The sequence below is a fragment of the Camellia sinensis genome, chromosome 2, assembly GCF_055761805.1.
Source record: "Camellia sinensis isolate YWXY chromosome 2, ASM5576180v1, whole genome shotgun sequence".
In the NCBI taxonomy this organism is placed as follows: domain Eukaryota; kingdom Viridiplantae; phylum Streptophyta; class Magnoliopsida; order Ericales; family Theaceae; genus Camellia; species Camellia sinensis.
The window spans coordinates 17,007,894-17,027,467 of record NC_138962.1 but is presented as its reverse complement, the minus strand read 5'-3'; the positions used below and the strand labels follow the sequence as shown (position 1 = coordinate 17,027,467).

The 19,574-nt window shown below is 38.7% G+C and overlaps 3 long non-coding RNA genes across 6 annotated transcripts; all 3 read right to left on the bottom strand.

Moving 5' to 3' along the window:
* Positions 1-292: 292 nt before the first annotated feature.
* On the bottom strand, positions 293-14,773 carry LOC145806501 (uncharacterized). Of its 4 annotated transcripts, none has more exons than XR_014349798.1 (6): positions 14,665-14,773; positions 14,062-14,168; positions 1,878-2,015; positions 1,295-1,372; positions 445-523; positions 293-330 (listed from the first exon to the last, which is right to left on the bottom strand). It is a non-coding gene; the product is annotated as an uncharacterized LOC145806501 (long non-coding RNA). The 4 variants fall into 4 exon arrangements; XR_014349795.1 differs by having other exon boundaries at positions 14,062-14,214; positions 14,665-14,771; XR_014349796.1 differs by lacking the exon at positions 14,665-14,773 and adding an exon at positions 14,306-14,585 and having other exon boundaries at positions 14,062-14,214.
* Positions 14,774-14,783: 10 nt separating this feature from the next.
* Positions 14,784-15,160, bottom strand: LOC145806499 (uncharacterized). Its single transcript, XR_014349790.1, has 3 exons — positions 15,083-15,160; positions 14,951-15,006; positions 14,784-14,859 (listed from the first exon to the last, which is right to left on the bottom strand). It is a non-coding gene; the product is annotated as an uncharacterized LOC145806499 (long non-coding RNA).
* An 832-nt stretch (positions 15,161-15,992) lies between these two features.
* On the bottom strand, positions 15,993-19,364 carry LOC114286234 (uncharacterized). The gene is made up of 6 exons (XR_014360244.1): positions 19,052-19,364; positions 18,812-18,953; positions 18,546-18,668; positions 17,121-17,398; positions 16,756-16,792; positions 15,993-16,651 (listed from the first exon to the last, which is right to left on the bottom strand). It is a non-coding gene; the product is annotated as an uncharacterized LOC114286234 (long non-coding RNA).
* Positions 19,365-19,574: the final 210 nt, after the last annotated feature.

Sequence of the window (19,574 nt, the reverse complement as noted above, 5' to 3'; positions counted from 1 at the left end):
CAGCAGATGCTGTTCTGCAGTGTAATATATGATACCTAATTGACCATCTGATGCAGCAGACTTGACTCAGAATGACATTTTATTAATATTTTTTTTCATAAATAAGTTTGTACCATATTGACAGCATTGGTAATGTTCACCCCATATACTTTCTCCCAAGCCTGTGCAAGAACAGGTGTGTCTACTTAGCAAATGGCATGTTAATATTTACATAACCTCAAAGCAAGTAAAAAAGCCACATAATATAACTTTTATATAAAAGAAATTAGTTCATGAGAACAACCTTGATGAATGTGTCATCACCATCATTTCCATGACCATGAGAGGAGCCTGTGAAAGGACAATTGGAAATTAACAAAGTGAGTATCAGGTTTCTCCAAAACATTAATAGCTGCCACCTACAGATTATGGTTGTGAGAAACTGTAAATCATGCAGATACATACCTGCTATTAGATGTTGAAAAGCAACTGCCAGAAGTGGAAGAGGAAATGTACATGATTTGGCCATATCCAAAACAATACCCTTCAAGTTGGACAAAAACCCATCAGGCATAATTGACTCATCCAGCCCTTGATAGAGCGAAATAGAGGAAAATGATTCATGTAACTGACGCCACTTGATTGGGGACACAAGGCTTAGTTTGGTTTGGTTTAGTTTTAGCTTTGCAGTTCACAAAGAGATCTCTATTGAATAAGAGTTCAAAGATTTGAACAAGAATTTGTTTAGATTAGAATGACAAAGCTGTCCACTTAAGGTCTTTCCAATAAAGTGATTAAGCTGAATAGGATTCTAGTATTTAAGATAACTAGCTTATTTTTTTCTCACATTAGCACTTCTACACTTCAATGCCTAGCCAAATAAGTCTTTTCTATTTTCTACTTCATAAAAACATAAGTTTTCTACTTCAATAATGAGTTCTTAAAAAAATAAGTGGATAAGAGACCCATTTAAGAATGTGATTCTAAATTGAGGTCTACCTTACAGTATCAATATCTCAAAAATCATTATTGAAAGTCTCAATGTGTCCAAATTCATTGATGAAGAAATGATTACCGAGTGGTGTTCAAGTCTAAAATTTTTGTATGCATTTAGCAGATGGTCCTCAAGTAAATGTCCTAAATGCTAAATCCACCACAAGAAAGGAAGCATAATTTGAATGGAATTATAAAACTGCAGTTAGCATTTAATTCACCCAAAATCCCCATTGAACTTAACTTCAAAGTCAAGAAGTAAAGAAATTACTCATAATACACTTGAACAACACTAAGAAACTTACAACATGAGAAGACTTACCAAATTTTGAACAAAGTATTCAGGAGATGTTTGGTTTGATTATCCCTTAGCAACTGGGGAACATGATTCTTGAAAACCCTGTAAAATTGAATCCAACGGAAGGATGTCTACTAGCAAGGTAACACAGTATCTGCTTAAGAAAACGCTAGCAAATTCCAGGAATGTCATGAAAAAAAAAACTAACTACGGCATTTACATATACCAACACCAACCACCAAAGCCTTGAATACCTATTGAGTTAGTATAAAAATGCACAGATCTTTGAAAGTAAACAGATGTTCCCATGTATGTGTATACATGTAAGCACATAACAAGAAGGGCTTTCAGCTAATTTCTTTAAAGGCATGGGTTCTACAAAATCAGTTCATTGTCAGAAACAGAGAGTGCCAATCAGTGCCATGGTCTCAACTGGTGCCCATGGTGCAAATCAGATTATTAGCAGTCTCATCTATCAAGGTTGTGCCTGATCTAGAATTGGCAATTTCAGATCAGAATGCTTATAAGGAATGCTTCAGGACTGGAAATATTTAAATTTTAAACACACAACATAATCCTCAGTAAAGAATTGTGACAAATAATTTACCATGAATTTCCAGCAGCATTAGAAATAATGTCATAAATTATCCATGGATGAATACCAGCTTGGGCACCAAGAGAAATGGCCTCCACAGAAGAAACAAAATGAATGCCCTCAAGCAGCTCTATTACCATTTTAATTTTGCTGCAATTTAAAAAAGAAAAGTAGACATTAACAATAACATCATCTAATATGATATTAGAACACCTAACATAAATAAACAAAGAAAAAGGGCCATTCCCCTGTGCCAATCCCTGTTAAATTGGGTTAAACACCTAGCACAAACAAATTTACTATCAAGTGGCACAACCAAGACACAATTAAATTATCATTTGAAAAGCATTGTTCAAAGATATGAAATTACTTAAATTTGTATTGGAATATTCAAGAATCATTTAGTTGTAACTTTATAGTAAATTAGATTTGGCTTGGTTTACACAATCACTAGTGTAATATTAGGTCAGGTTTTGTTTTCTGCGCAAAGCCATTAGTTTTTTTTTTTAACCAAATTTTAATTCCACTTTTTGTTTCCAATATTTACATGTTATCAAAGCCATATCACTACTAAGAAGCAGCCTATCAGTTCTCGTATTCCTGTCAAGTAAAAAAAATCTCCTATGGTTTCCTAGTGCTGTCTTGTGAATTTTCTAGTCTCCAATGGTTCAATAGCTACTTGTTGAATATTGTTATAATTTAGCAATAAAAAGAGACAAAATGCTATATATTAGCAATGTTGCTCCAATGATGACTTTGCTCCCTCCATTTATTCTCCCATTTCAACTATCATTTCAAAATAACAAGTACATGCTACTTATCAAACTTTATTAACTTAATTTAGAGTTACATCCTGCAAAATAAAATAACATAAGACATAATCATGGAAGAGGAAGAACATAATAATCTGAGTTGCTTGATCATGCCAAAATTTTTGTGCCTGATCGTTCATTTAGAGGTATCTCAAGTCAGCTCTTGTGAAATGGATCCTGTGCTCTAACCATGATCACTTAAAATTGAAAGCATTTAGTGATGTTATTATCAAGAAGACTAAGAAACTGTAGCTTAGGGAGTGATGCAAGAGGATCAATCTCAACCAAATTCGTTAGTTGATTGTTAGTGAGAACCAAAGTATGCAACTTGGGCAAGAACTCTGCAATCACAAACTACCAACCCATTAAGATGCTATTACTTTAGAACAAACCAAAGCCCTCCACTCTCTTAAATGAGGAAGAAATTGTGTGTTATGTGTTTGGGGGTGTAATCAATTAGCATTTTATGAAAACACTTGACAAAAGTTAAGATTTCAGATTTTCAAGTTTTATCTTTGACCAAAATATTTATCAAGAGGCTGCTAATTTGCATCTCAGCCAGCCATGCCTAATGCTAAACCAACAAGAGGAGAGTGCAATCCTGTAACAACCCTCATACTGATTACTGATTAATGACTGATTGATTACCGATTACTGCTAAACGGAACTGATAATGACTGATAACTGACTGATAATTGAACTGATTAAAGTACTGAACTGACTGACCGAACTTTAAACTGAATTAAATGAATACATCTGTTTGAATTGCATTCTATCTGTTTGACTGTATGATTATCTGTTCATGCTTATATGTTTAAACTATTAATTGAAGGCCTTATCGGCGGCCGAACCGGAAATGGGTTAGTGTATTATGATCGTCATATTTAATATGATTTTAGGGTATAATTATCTGAAAACTGATTAGGTATGATTAAATTAGATTAAAATGAGTTAATTGCAAAGTTTGCCGTAATTACCTAAATGCCACTTAAGTGGCCCACTACTTGGCTCATCTCATTACACTCATACATACACATTTCATCAGCTCATTCTTGAGCACAGCACCGACTAGAGAGAGAGAAATAGAGAGTGAGAGGGAATTGAGTTGAGTTTGAGTTCATTGGTGGAATTGCTTGGTAATTGAAGTGTAGATTGCTAATTTGAGCCTCTAGCCTTGCATTGGAGACCTAAGGTAGAGTGATTACTCTCTTGTTTGTGTATTTGAGCTTGATTCTTGCATGGTTCATGTTAATTTGTAGAGCTAAGTCATGATTCGGTTCATTAATGGTGGATTGAAGCTCAATCCTTGCATGCATGTTAGTTTCGTTGAAGTTTTGAGGTTGTAGTTCATAATGCCTCACATGCATGTCCATCTTTTGGTCATACTCCATGAGTTCATCTTGGTTTTGACGGCTTGAGCTCTTTTGAAACAGCATTAAAGCTTTGAAAATGATTTAAGATCATGCATGTCATGTTTGAAGATTGTTCTTGAAAATGATTTGAAATTGGGTTTGAATTAAACACCCTTGGGCTTTGATTTCTCAAATTGCGCTTTGAAACATGATATCCTATGTGTTTTTAAATGTTTTCCAGAAAATGGGCCCAAGAGGATTGGTTTTGATGCTTTTGAGCTTGGTTTTGGACCTGGAGCTCGAATCTGGGATTTCCAGATTTCAGTCGTCCGCTCGAGCGGGGGAAGTGCCGCTCGAGCGGGAAAATCGAGCTTCCAGCATCTTGCACTGTTTTACAGTCCGCTCGAGCGGAGTATTGGGCGCTCGAGCGGAGTCATGTCTCAAGCTCGAGCGGGCGTCGAGCGGGGATTTCACCCATCCAGTACTTTTACAGTACGCTCGAGCGGGAAAGTTTGCGCTCGAGCGTGTACCTTTGTTTGCCTGTACGCTCGAGCGGGGAAACCTGAGCTCGAGCGGGACTCTGTTTTTCTGAAAATCCTGAAAATGCTTTTAAATGTGCATTTTTGCATCCTCATCCCATCCTAGGCATTCTTAGGCCTAGTTTAAGGCATTTAGATGAGGATATCGTTGTAGAACACACCAATGCAAATTAGGGATTAAGTTATGTTATTTCCCAACTGTGTAGCTTAGTGTGTTCAATCTGTTAACTGTGTAGGGTTGGCGACTGGAGAGACACGCTCTAGCATACTGTAGCCCGAACTCTGTGAGTAACGATTGTGTAAAGATATGTTCACAAATGATTATCTTCTGAACAACTGAACTGTACTGTTTTCTGAACTGATTACTGTTAACTGAATGAATGTATGTCCTATATTCTGAACTGTACTGTGGCATCCTTAGTACCTACTGTTTACTGTTACTGTTACTGCGACAGAATTCTCTGTCGGTTCCCTCGTGGAACCACTACTGTTTACTGACTGATGGCCATCATTACTGTTCGGTCTTTTAAGACCTACTGTTACTGTTATGCTAATGGATGTACCACATATGACTGTTTACTGTACTGAACAACTGAAATACTGGTTGAATTGAACTGTTTTCATTACTGTAAGGACATTCATTCTAAACCCCTTTACGCATTATGTTATTCACTGGGCTTTAGCTCACTGCTCATATATATATGTAGGTGTACAGGCACCAGATCGGAGCTAGGAGCGTCAGGGTAACTCCAGTTTTGTCAAGCCAGCCTTTGTGCCTCACTGCGAGGTTCCGAGTTGCCATGCTATGGCTTGGGGGTGTTTTGTTTGTTTTTCCCCCGCCTGTCTCCATACTGTCTGACTGTTCTGTATAGACTGACTGTTACCGTACCGTTATCAAGGGATTAGGTCCCTGTACTGTGTGATTGTAAATTTTGTATAGACCGTACTGTTTTGTACAGACGGAATGCTTTCTGTACTGTTTATGTATGAATGCATGAAAAATCTTTTTGGCATACAGACTGTCACAGCTCATTGGACATTGTTTAATTACTGTATTGGCTTCCGCCAGGCCCTGTACTCTGTTTTACTGTATTACTGTTAAGCAGGCCTTCGGTAATCTCGGATTACTGGCCGGTTACGGTACTAAACCCATAGGGCCGGGTTTGGGTCGTGACAGAGTGGTATCAGAGCGATACTTACCACGAGTTATACCGCACACACATGTCCAAATGAGCTATAGGGTGTCCTGGAAAAGTGATTAGGGCATCTCATGAGCATGATAAGTGTGTGGTTATGTTATGACTGAATATCTGCTAATGTGGTAAACTGGTAAACAAATGACTGCTTATGTTTAAAACTGTTATAACTGCTTATAGTGAAATGGACAATACAAATGAACCTGAATCCTCGTCTACCGAGGCAAGAATGGAAAGAATGGAAAGAATGATAGAACTGATAACTGCTAGACTGGAACAACAACAGAACCAACCGCCCCCACCTCCTCCTCCTCCGGTTCAGCCGGAACCTAACGTGAATGCGAATGATGGGGATATTATTGCTCTAACCCAGAAGTTCAGCAAAATGAAACCGCCATCCTTTCAGGGAGGCCTTGAACCGTTAAAAGCTGAAGCTTGGGTTCTGGAAACAGAAAAATTATTCGAAGTGTTTCCGTGCTCAGAAGCGAATAAGGTATTGTTAGCTACTTTCACCCTCCAAGAAGAAGCTAGAAGGTGGTGGATGTTGATCCGCGATGTAAATGCTGTTATGACTTGGGCTCAGTTCAAGGAGTCATTCTTTGAAAAGTATTTCCCTCAGTGTGTTAGGGATAGGAAAGTGACTGAATTTGAACAACTGAAACAGGGCGCCACGTCGGTTGCCGAATATGAAACAAAATTTACTGAACTTGCCCGTTATGCACCGCACATGGTGGATACTGAGTATAAGAAGGCCAGGAAATTTGAGGGTGGCCTTAATGTGGCAATACTTGACCGGATAAATGTTTTGAAATTACCGACTTTTGTGGGTGTTCTCGACCGGGCACTGATGGCCGAGTCGAACATTGCAGCGGTAAAGCAATCTGAAACACCAACAACTGAATGGCATGGAAAAAGGCAGGGTTTCAAATTCAAGAAAGGCAAGCACAACCCAGCCAACAAGAAACAGAATACGGGGTCGACAACTAGCCCCAGTCAAGGGAGTGGATTCATTCCACCCTGTCCTGAGTGTGGCAAGAAGCACAAGGGGGTCTGCTACAGAATATCTGGAGCCTGTTACAGGTGTGGCAAGGTGGGCCACATGGTTAAAGACTGCCCCTCTGCTCCACAAGCCAGTAGTAAAGCTGCACCAAGCGCGGCAGCATCAACTGTAGCACCAAAGCCTAACCCTAGAGCTACCGGGAAAGAGCCTGTGAGGCAGGGCCGAGTGTTCGCCCTAGTACCGGGAGACGTGCAAAATACTGAGACCGTTGTGTCAGGTATCCTCTCTATCTGTACGCAAAATGCATATGTATTGATTGATTCGGGGTCTACGCATTCTTATGTATCGCATGCTTTTTCACGGAAATTGAATAGACCCTTAGAACCTATGAACTATCTGCTAGCCGTATCATCACCCGTAGGGGGATCCATGACATGTGCTTATATGTACCCCGCATGTGAAATTATTGTTGGGGATATGCATCTGTTTATTGATTTACTGCCATTGAACATTGATCATTTTGATGTAATACTGGGGATGGATTGGTTACAAAAATATCATGCCACTATTGATTGTGTGACCAAGCAAGTTGTTTTCCGTCCACCTGGTTTGCCTGAATGTGTGTTTAATGGGAGTGGAGTAGTACCTCCTCCGTATTTGATTTCGTCAGTGAAAGCTGTTAAATTAATTAGGAAGGGGTGTAAAGGATATCTGTGTTCTGTACTGACTGTGCCTACTGATGATAGTGTTAAAACTGATGCGAATTGTATTCCTATAGTCAGAGAATTTCCAGATGTTTTTCCAGATAATCTTCCCGGAGATTTGACTGACAGGGAGATTGAATTTACCATTGATGTGATTCCCGGAACACAACCAGTTTCTAAAGCTCCTTACCGAATGGCTCCAACTGAACTGAAAGAACTGAAAGTGCAATTGCAAGAACTGTTAGACAAAAAGTTCATCAGACCTAGCACTTCGCCATGGGGTGCTCCTGTTTTGTTTGTTAAAAAGAAAGATGGCTCACTGAGACTGTGTATAGACTACCGTGAACTGAATAAGGTAACTGTAAAGAATAAATACCCATTACCGCGTATTGATGATTTATTTGATCAGTTACAGGGTGCACAAGTGTTTTCTAAAATCGATCTCCGATCGGGGTATCATCAACTGAAGGTTAAACCAGATGACATTGATAAAACTGCTTTTAGAACGAGGTATGGACATTACGAATTTTTAGTTATGCCTTTTGGAGTCACGAATGCACCAGCTGCTTTTATGGACCTCATGAACAGAATTTTCAAACCATACCTTGATGACTTCATTGTAGTATTTATTGATGACATATTGATTTACTCCAAAAGTATAGAACAGCATGAACATCATCTGAGACTTGCCCTACAAACCTTAAGAGAACAGAAACTGTATGCTAAACTGTCTAAATGTGAATTTTGGCTTGACCATGTTATGTTTTTGGGGCATGTTGTTAGCAAAGATGGAATTTCTGTTGATCCGCAGAAAATTGAAGCTGTAGTGAACTGGCCTAGACCGACCAATGTGACTGAAGTCCGAAGCTTTTTGGGACTGGCTGGATATTACAGAAGATTTGTCAAGGATTTCTCCAAAATTGCTCTACCATTGACTCAGTTAACTCAGAAGGGGACATCATTTGACTGGACTGACCAAAGAGAATCTGCTTTCCAGGAGTTGAAAACTCGATTAGTGACTGCACCGGTTCTTACCTTACCTTCAGGTACTGATGGTTATACTGTATTTAGTGATGCTTCTCATAAGGGTTTGGGATGTGTTTTAATGCAGAATGGGAGAGTTATTGCTTATGCTTCCCGACAACTGAGACCACATGAAAAGAACTACCCAACCCATGATCTGGAACTTGCTGCAGTGGTGTTTGCACTGAAAATTTGGCGTCACTATCTGTATGGGGTGACATGTGAAGTATACACCGATCACAAGAGTTTAAAGTATTTCTTCACACAGAAAGAACTGAACATGAGACAGCGGAGATGGCTGGAACTGATTAAAGATTATGATCTACAGATACTGTACCATCCGGGAAAAGCCAATACCGTTGCTGATGCTTTGAGCCGAAAATCGATTGGAAATCTAGCATATTTGCTCACCGGACAGAAAGAGTTGCTTTGTGACCTTGAAGAATCTGAAATTGACATTGTTTTGAGAGAACAAGGTGGAATCTTAGCTGCTATTTCGGCTCAACCGGCACTGATTGAAGAGGTTAAAGAGAAACAGCAACTGGATGACTTCTTGAAAAAGATCATCGAAGAAAGAGAATCCAAACCGAGACCGGGATTCAAATTCGAGAATAATGTGCTGAAATTTCAAGAAAGACTGTGTGTACCAAATGACACTGAACTGAAAAGAAGAGTTCTGCAAGAAGGCCACAATTCGAAATTGTCTATCCATCCGGGGAATACGAAAATGTACCAAGATCTGAAACGGAATTTCTGGTGGCCGGGAATGAAGAAAGAAATTGCCGATTTTGTATCCAAATGTCTTCATTGCCAACAGGTCAAAGCGGAACATCAACGACCTGCCGGATTATTGCAACCCCTACCCATACCAGAGTGGAAATGGGAGCATATTACGATGGATTTTATCGTTGGATTGCCTCGCTCCAGAAAAGGTATGGATTCAATTTGGGTTATTGTTGATAGATTAACCAAATCTGCTCACTTCTTACCTGTCAAGACAATCTATAATGCGGACAAATTGGCTGTCATCTATATTGATGAAATTGTAAGACTGCATGGAGTGCCTGTGTCTATTGTTTCTGACAGGGATTCGAAGTTTACATCGAGGTTTTGGCAAAGCCTACAGACTGCATTGGGTACTGAATTGAGACTGAGTAGTGCCTATCATCCTCAGACAGATGGCCAGTCAGAAAGGACCATCCAAACTCTGGAGGATTTACTGAGAATGTGTGTCCTTGATTTTCAGGGAGACTGGGAAAGTCATCTGCCATTAGTTGAATTCGCCTACAATAATAGCTACCATTCGAGTATTGGTATGGCGCCCTTCGAGGCATTGTATGGCAGAAAATGTAGATCTCCGATTTGCTGGGCAGAAGTTGGAGATGGGCCTTTGCTTGGGCCCGAGATTGTGTATGAAACAACCGAAAAAGTGAAACTGATACAGCAAAGACTGAAAACTGCACAGAGTAGACAGAAAAGTTATGCAGATGTCAGAAGACGAGACAGAGAGTATGAAGTGGGTGATCACGTTTTTGTGAAAGTGACACCAATGAAAGGCCAGACTCGTTTTGGAGTCAAAGGCAAGTTAGCGCCGAGATATGTCGGACCGTATGAGATTATTGAGAAAATCAATCCGGTGGCGTATCAAGTTGCGCTTCCTCCTGAAATGGAGCATATGCATAACGTCTTCCACATTTCGATGTTGAGAGACTACCTCCGGGATCCCTTCCATGTAATTGAGCCTACTCGTATAGTGTTGAGTGATGACTACACTTACGAGGAACGTCCTATACAGATTGTTAACAGACGGATCAAGAAACTGAGAAACAAAGAGATCCCGCTAGTGAAGGTTGACTGGCAGAACCATGGTGGTATGTATGCCACTTGGGAAAGGGAAGATGACATGGCCAAACGATATCCTGAACTGTTTCCACTGAATCCTGTTTTCTTCCAGAATGAAGGTAACTCGAGTTTAGAGGACTAAACTCTTTATAAGGAGGGGAGACTGTAACAACCCTCATACTGATTACTGATTAATGACTGATTGATTACCGATTACTGCTAAACGGAACTGATAATGACTGATAACTGACTGATAATTGAACTGATTAAAGTACTGAACTGACTGACCGAACTTTAAACTGAATTAAATGAATACATCTGTTTGAATTGCATTCTATCTGTTTGACTGTATGATTATCTGTTCATGCTTATATGTTTAAACTATTAATTGAAGGCCTTATCGGCGGCCGAACCGGAAATGGGTTAGTGTATTATGATCGTCATATTTAATATGATTTTAGGGTATAATTATCTGAAAACTGATTAGGTATGATTAAATTAGATTAAAATGAGTTAATTGCAAAGTTTGCCGTAATTACCTAAATGCCACTTAAGTGGCCCACTACTTGGCTCATCTCATTACACTCATACATACACATTTCATCAGCTCATTCTTGAGCACAGCACCGACTAGAGAGAGAGAAATAGAGAGTGAGAGGGAATTGAGTTGAGTTTGAGTTCATTGGTGGAATTGCTTGGTAATTGAAGTGTAGATTGCTAATTTGAGCCTCTAGCCTTGCATTGGAGACCTAAGGTAGAGTGATTACTCTCTTGTTTGTGTATTTGAGCTTGATTCTTGCATGGTTCATGTTAATTTGTAGAGCTAAGTCATGATTCGGTTCATTAATGGTGGATTGAAGCTCAATCCTTGCATGCATGTTAGTTTCGTTGAAGTTTTGAGGTTGTAGTTCATAATGCCTCACATGCATGTCCATCTTTTGGTCATACTCCATGAGTTCATCTTGGTTTTGACGGCTTGAGCTCTTTTGAAACAGCATTAAAGCTTTGAAAATGATTTAAGATCATGCATGTCATGTTTGAAGATTGTTCTTGAAAATGATTTGAAATTGGGTTTGAATTAAACACCCTTGGGCTTTGATTTCTCAAATTGCGCTTTGAAACATGATATCCTATGTGTTTTTAAATGTTTTCCAGAAAATGGGCCCAAGAGGATTGGTTTTGATGCTTTTGAGCTTGGTTTTGGACCTGGAGCTCGAATCTGGGATTTCCAGATTTCAGTCGTCCGCTCGAGCGGGGGAAGTGCCGCTCGAGCGGGAAAATCGAGCTTCCAGCATCTTGCACTGTTTTACAGTCCGCTCGAGCGGAGTATTGGGCGCTCGAGCGGAGTCATGTCTCAAGCTCGAGCGGGCGTCGAGCGGGGATTTCACCCATCCAGTACTTTTACAGTACGCTCGAGCGGGAAAGTTTGCGCTCGAGCGTGTACCTTTGTTTGCCTGTACGCTCGAGCGGGGAAACCTGAGCTCGAGCGGGACTCTGTTTTTCTGAAAATCCTGAAAATGCTTTTAAATGTGCATTTTTGCATCCTCATCCCATCCTAGGCATTCTTAGGCCTAGTTTAAGGCATTTAGATGAGGATATCGTTGTAGAACACACCAATGCAAATTAGGGATTAAGTTATGTTATTTCCCAACTGTGTAGCTTAGTGTGTTCAATCTGTTAACTGTGTAGGGTTGGCGACTGGAGAGACACGCTCTAGCATACTGTAGCCCGAACTCTGTGAGTAACGATTGTGTAAAGATATGTTCACAAATGATTATCTTCTGAACAACTGAACTGTACTGTTTTCTGAACTGATTACTGTTAACTGAATGAATGTATGTCCTATATTCTGAACTGTACTGTGGCATCCTTAGTACCTACTGTTTACTGTTACTGTTACTGCGACAGAATTCTCTGTCGGTTCCCTCGTGGAACCACTACTGTTTACTGACTGATGGCCATCATTACTGTTCGGTCTTTTAAGACCTACTGTTACTGTTATGCTAATGGATGTACCACATATGACTGTTTACTGTACTGAACAACTGAAATACTGGTTGAATTGAACTGTTTTCATTACTGTAAGGACATTCATTCTAAACCCCTTTACGCATTATGTTATTCACTGGGCTTTAGCTCACTGCTCATATATATATGTAGGTGTACAGGCACCAGATCGGAGCTAGGAGCGTCAGGGTAACTCCAGTTTTGTCAAGCCAGCCTTTGTGCCTCACTGCGAGGTTCCGAGTTGCCATGCTATGGCTTGGGGGTGTTTTGTTTGTTTTTCCCCCGCCTGTCTCCATACTGTCTGACTGTTCTGTATAGACTGACTGTTACCGTACCGTTATCAAGGGATTAGGTCCCTGTACTGTGTGATTGTAAATTTTGTATAGACCGTACTGTTTTGTACAGACGGAATGCTTTCTGTACTGTTTATGTATGAATGCATGAAAAATCTTTTTGGCATACAGACTGTCACAGCTCATTGGACATTGTTTAATTACTGTATTGGCTTCCGCCAGGCCCTGTACTCTGTTTTACTGTATTACTGTTAAGCAGGCCTTCGGTAATCTCGGATTACTGGCCGGTTACGGTACTAAACCCATAGGGCCGGGTTTGGGTCGTGACAAATCCAGACAAAAAAGGTTATACCCAGTGCACAAGGCTCACACTTACAGCAGGGCCTTGGAATGGAGCATGGTGTCCAAGTTCCTCAAGTAGTACCACAACCTCAATATAGAATCTATAGATTTAGTGTATAGGGTTGGGTCTTCTTTTTATTTATTTGCTTACAATATATATATATATATATATATTTGTTGTCCCTCCTTGTTGAAGCTGTGTCAATAATTCTTATGGCAAGAGCAGACTAAGGAAATAGTCACTTTGCTTTACTTGAGTTTTATATTCAAGTAGGCAACTGCTTTAGTTTTTTATTCTTCAACCTCTCTCATCTGCTTTAGTTTTAGATCGTAAACAATTACACATAAGACTGTGCATATCACCCTCTTGTTGTCTATGTTTATTCTTCTTCTTTTATATATACATATGTGTGTGTGTGTGTGTGTGTGTGTGTGCAATTCGTAAACCTTGTTTAGTGTAGCCATGTTCAATTATCCATTAAGGTAGGTTTTGGTTTTTGTTTACAAACATTTTTTTATGCTTTCCTCATGTTTCTATTTCCAAGCTAACTAAAATAATGTATTGAAATGAAATTCCGACCCTTATATATAATATATAAGCAAAATCCCATCAATTTTTAAGAATTAAAACACTAGTTTAGTGATTGTTCATCAGCAGCAAAGTGGCAACTGAAAAACATACACAATAAATAATAGAAATACTAAGATCAAGTTGTAGGCTCAACCCTGGATAAGTTAAGGAATGTAAAGCAAACAAAACTATCACTCCTGAGATATATAGATATAGTTGGAGACAACTGCTACTCAAACTATGGTGTGAAGAACAACAAATAGCACATAGTCACAATATACTTCGTCCAGCACGACATATAGTCATGATTTCTTAAGACAACAATAGCACATCCCTAGGTGAGCAACTGGATAGAAACACAGTACAATTATTCAGCTCATAATTAAGAACATTATTTCACATTAGGGATAACGAAGAAAAACAACAACAACCAAAAAAAAAAAAAAATCAGAAACTCAAGCAAATCATGAAACAAATACTAGTATTCTTCGCATAAACTAATGAATACATCAAACCTTTGTCTTCTCTGTCTTTCCAGAACCAGTGTTGATTTTCAAAGAAGAAATATCACTAGAACTGCAATCTTGTGCAGTCTTTTCACTAGGAAATGCTGCCCCACCATCTGCATTTAGAATTACACAATAGCAGTCATCTGTATCTATCAAGACCTGCAAAACAAAAAATTCCCAGATGATAAATGAAACAATGCAAGAAACAATACTTAATTCAAACATGTAAGTAATAGATTTCAATTTTTACCTCATTTCTCCGAATCTTCAGTGGATACACTTGAAAATAACTGGGGAGTCATGTATTTATAATGATATAAAAACTTTGTTGTGAGTAAAAATGAACTAAATAAATATGTGATGCACTCTCCTCACCAATTTTGAAAAGGCAAAAGCCTTAAAGCATGACAGATCATTCAAAATCAGAAAAGCATATATGTAAACAACATATTTGTCCGATATCTACTAATTTAAGTTTTACAATGGTATAAATCATTTTTATCCTTTTATTTAACATCATTATTTTTCAATTTGCACATCAATGACAAAATTGCAGATTTTTCAGCAGAAAGATAAAACAAAAGGATATAGCATATATCCATAGCATACCTCGGAAAGGGTTCAAATTGAAAGGAAATAAAAGATAGTATGGCTCAACCCAACTGTTTCATGCTGAGCTCAAACTGCCAAATGTTTGGTTCAACTCAGGTCAATTGCAACCCCAGCTCAATCTTGGCAAGAGCTAGACTTCTTATGCTCCAAGCATGCATGAATAGTATGACAAAAATGTAGTTCTTTGTCCACCTATGAATTTCATCAAAAATAGCTCAACCAAAAGATTTCAACTAACTTACGATTTGTAAAAGATTATTGAAAGACGAGGAGAGACGCATACCGTGCTTGTAGTTATATCACCTTTGGATACCAAGGCACCAACTATAAACTCCAGAGCTGGAAGATCACCAATGTTTGAATCTATAGCAAAATGTAAAAGGTTTTTAGCAGTTTCTACTGGAATCTTCCTTACATATATTGTGATGAATGCATTCTCCACAGCTTCATAAATGGATTTGTCCTGTGAAAATACCTGTATGCAGCCAGCAAATACGCACAATTCACTATTTACACGAAACATCTACTGAAAGGTATGAGAAAAAAACTGATAGAAATCCAATATCATTTTCAAGCTGGAAATTTGCGTTCTCCCCAACAGTGAAGAGAAGCTGGAGATTTGCATCACTGGAAACCAATTGAAATTAGATGTCATTTTCTGTTACACACAAACACAAAGAGATGGGGGGAGGGAGGGAGAGAAATCTTACCAAAAATCTGCATCAATAATCATAAATCAACATAAAGCAAGCATTGCAGATGCCATTAGTTCAGGATACTAAAAAAAAATAGCAATCAAAGTAGTTCTTAGATTATTATTATTATTATTATTATTAGTATTAGTATTATTTTGCTGTTGGGAGATAACTTCGCTTAGTAGACATCTAATTCAAGATACTTAAGAATACAATTAGCCAAGATGAAAGGCATTGTTGTTCATATTGGCTATTGGGGATGCAAATATTCAAACAAATCCTCAAGCTCCAATACTGACAAGAGAACAATCACTTTACTAATACTAACAATATTAGCCACTAACATCTCTGTCCTAACCAATCCTTACAAGGTCAGAGTAACAACTTTGCGGAGCATAATCAAACCAACAATTCCTAAAACTTCACCCTTAAAGCAGTGCCAACCATCACATAAATAACCTTATTATAGGATATAGTATTGCTTAGAGAATATCTTCTTCATCAATATGTTCTTCTAAGAAGGCAGATTTGAAATAACATTTTCTTTTTTTTTAACCCCTTTAGTTCAACAATAGCTTCTGCCAGGAGCTAAACATCATATAGGAAGGTATTAACCAAAAGTTGTATGGTTGGTTGGAAGCTTCTAAGAAGAAAAAGAAGAAAAAAACTTGCTAGATCAGCCATACAGCAGCCAAAAGGATGCCTCATCAAGCTACCTTCAGTTTAGCCATAATCACACATCTTTATTGATCCTAAACATCTCACATGATCCTGGATCTGTGCAAGAATGAATTGGTCTCTACTTAATGATCATTGTATTGACAATCAAAACTGTAATGCTTCTAGAATTGCATGTCTGTGTGTAACATGGATGGACATTTATATACTTAGGCGTATGCACATACGCAAATATGTATTGTTAACAAAATTCTAGTAGCAACTCCAGGTTGATAATTTTTTTGGCTATATGCCAAATCTGGTATGCATCATTTTCACACTCATTTCCCAGCTCAAAGCAGAGAGAGAGAGAGAGAGAGAGAGAGAGAGTTACCTGCAAGGTATTGTGCTTGAGTTATGGTAATAGTGTCTGTAGTTACTCCATTAACGAGGGGTCCCCCATATTGCAGAGCATGACGACCTGGTGTCACATAGCCCTGAATGGTTGGATACCCATGGTTGCCAGAGAGAGGATGACCCATTTGTCCATATGGGACAATATTTGTGTTAACTGTGCTTGGTACGCCATATATTTGAAGGTAATGCTGACCCATGTGAGGATTGTAGACACCCTGAAAAAATAGACAGAACACATCACGATTGTGCATATATTCCTTTCCAGAACTAACTGGAGTACCAAAATACCCATTAGCAGTTGAGATTTGAATTTACTGACCTGTGGGTAGGCATATTCGGGTCCAAAAGATGCGTACCTGCCAAAGGAAAGATTAATGCCTTGATGTCAAAGAGCACATCAATCAGTTTAGGTTGTAATGCAAGTGGACGTCAGATGATCATGTAAGTGAACACATGAAGCTCTGACATCACAAGAACAAGGCTTTTCTATCATACATAAATTACCATGACAATCATCTTGTGCTGATGCATATACCTTCGGTTTTTTGAATTAATAATAAAAACATAAAAAGCGGACGAGTTCAAAAAAATATCACGAACAAACAAACTTTAATTCACAAAAGTTAACTTGATTTTCACAAGTGTATGAATAAACTTTGCTAGTAAACATCAACTTCTACAAACCTCTGGTTGATAATCAACAATGACTTCAACAAAGAAAACGGACGCACAAGAATTTGCTCAATTAGCTATTTGTCTGGATAGGGGCAATTTAACTCTCCTATAGGCTCATTTTGCCCACGAAAGTGCAAAATCATGCGAGTTTGTAGAGATTGAGAACACCAACAGGTGGAAGTAGATTTTCACATAAGTCCTAGTTCATACTCGCCGGCCATGGTTATGTATCTCACACATGGAAGAGCCTGGTAGCCGCTTTTCTCGATAATCTTTAGGTAACGAACCTACAAAACACAGCATTTACATAAATAAAGGATATTATTTTATTATGGTTGTTACGTTACGTTCAGAACCAAACTGAGCATCCAGAAGAACCAAACAGCAGGAATACATCATCATGAAGAGTCACCAAAGCAGTTTCCCCAACCAACTTGAATAAAATAAAATAAATTTCAAAGTTAAAACCAGTGGCACTGTTCACTCCTCAGAACAAGAACAAGACCAGAACTAGGGCAAGTAGGCATCAACCCCTTCGTTTAAGGTTTAGAAGTTTCACATCCCAGCAGTAGAAAGCAGCAAGCAAGAATCAAAATAATTATAATACATAGGTTCAATCATGCTCAATCACTAACATCTGTGGAAAACCACATCTCTAAGTTCAACATGCTATTCTATTCTAAAAGGAAATACAGTGCAGGAGCAGGAATACCACTTCAACAGCACAGCTTCTGTCAATGGCTAATGACAAATTACAGTGCCAAAATGGCTGAGAGAGACAAAGAGTAGTTTGGCCTTTTTTTGTATCCACATCTGTGAATTTAAAAAGCAGGTTGGCCCTTTTAATGCAGAGTCAAAAGAAAGTAATATTGGAATAGGTAGTTACAGAGGAGCAGTCGTTCAGAGTCATTCATGACCTCTGTTGGGAGGACAAGCATTTCAGGGCATAATGAAACCCAAATAAGAGTCATACAAAATGCAGATTTATGTATCATGCAATCCTGGGAAGTGAGTGAAATAGTATTCTCAGTCCAACAACCAACCTTTTTTTATTATTATTATTATTTTTTTTATATTTGTTGATTTGATCAAGGAGAGCAGGGCAGTAATGGTAGGTGCATGGCTACATGCACGTAACAGGGAGTGATATCCTGCATCAGATTTGAGTGTTCAACTACATCAAGTATGAATCCTCCCACTTGATTGGAACACAAAGTTTGGTTTGGTTTTGGTTTATCATTCCTGATTGGAACACAAGGTTTGGTTTTATCCATTCCACCTTTGTCTAGATAGATTAAAAAAAATGAAAAAAAAGACGCAAACACAGCAGACACAGAAAGAATGAAGCATTGCAGATATACATGCAACAATATCTGAATTTTCTATTCAATAAAAAATTAAAATAAAAAAAAAATTGTATTTGAGAGGGGAAACCTGGATTCCTGAAACAACAAAATATGGTATCTCAAACTTCACACGTATAGAAGCTTTTCTCTCAGGAGCTGCGTCTTCAGATGTTATACTGGGAAGAGTATACTCCGCTCTAAGCATATATTCCTAAATTGAATTTGCAAAGAGTGTCAAAATTCCATGTCAAAATTGCAAGTGGAAAAGATACTGTAGCCCCACATAACCAATAGCCATGAACAAGAAATTACTAGCAAACAATACACTGAGAAAAAATTGAGGTAAACTCTCACCTTACCACCAGGAAAAGATTTAATTTTCCAGATCAAAGCATCATTTTCTGGTGCATATGAAGCAGATCCCAATGATGTCCAAACATTTGGGTTGGTAGCATCGGCTGGAACAGGCAACTCAATCTCAACATTTGTAGCAGTGCTGTAAAATTGATTCAATGCATGAATTAGTTAAGAAAAATCTAATGATCAGGCATTTCAAACAGCCCAAGCAATTGACCCATAAGTCCTTAGCCATACCTGCGAATGAACAACGGCAGGGATCGACGCCACTTCTCCCCCAAAACAAAGCTTTTGTTGCTGAGCAAGGTCTCGGATCTCGAAACAGAGACCACCCATAGCTTCGACAAAGGAACTAGGAGTAGGGACCTCGGACTGAACCTCAATCGAAGCCCTAGGGCTCATACCCAAAACGATCTCGGAGGCAGAAGACTGATTTTTACCCCCATTTCGCTTCACGATGTCCATCAATGTTAACAAATCCCTCTCCAACAGTAAATCTTTCACGATGTGCGAACTCCCCTTAGGCAAAGGAGAACCTTCAGTCACTAACCCATCAGCCATCGTAGCCAAATTGCGTAAATCAGATGTGAGATCAGCCATTATCAACGAAATATTGAATGAGAAAACCCTAGAAATTTAGGCAATTTCTAGAGAGAAGGCAGACCCTCTCTCTCTCTAACCCATCTTTTCCCGAACCCTCAATCTCTCCTTTCACACCCACTTTCTTGTCGATACCCTCCGGCGACAGTGTTGCTAAGAT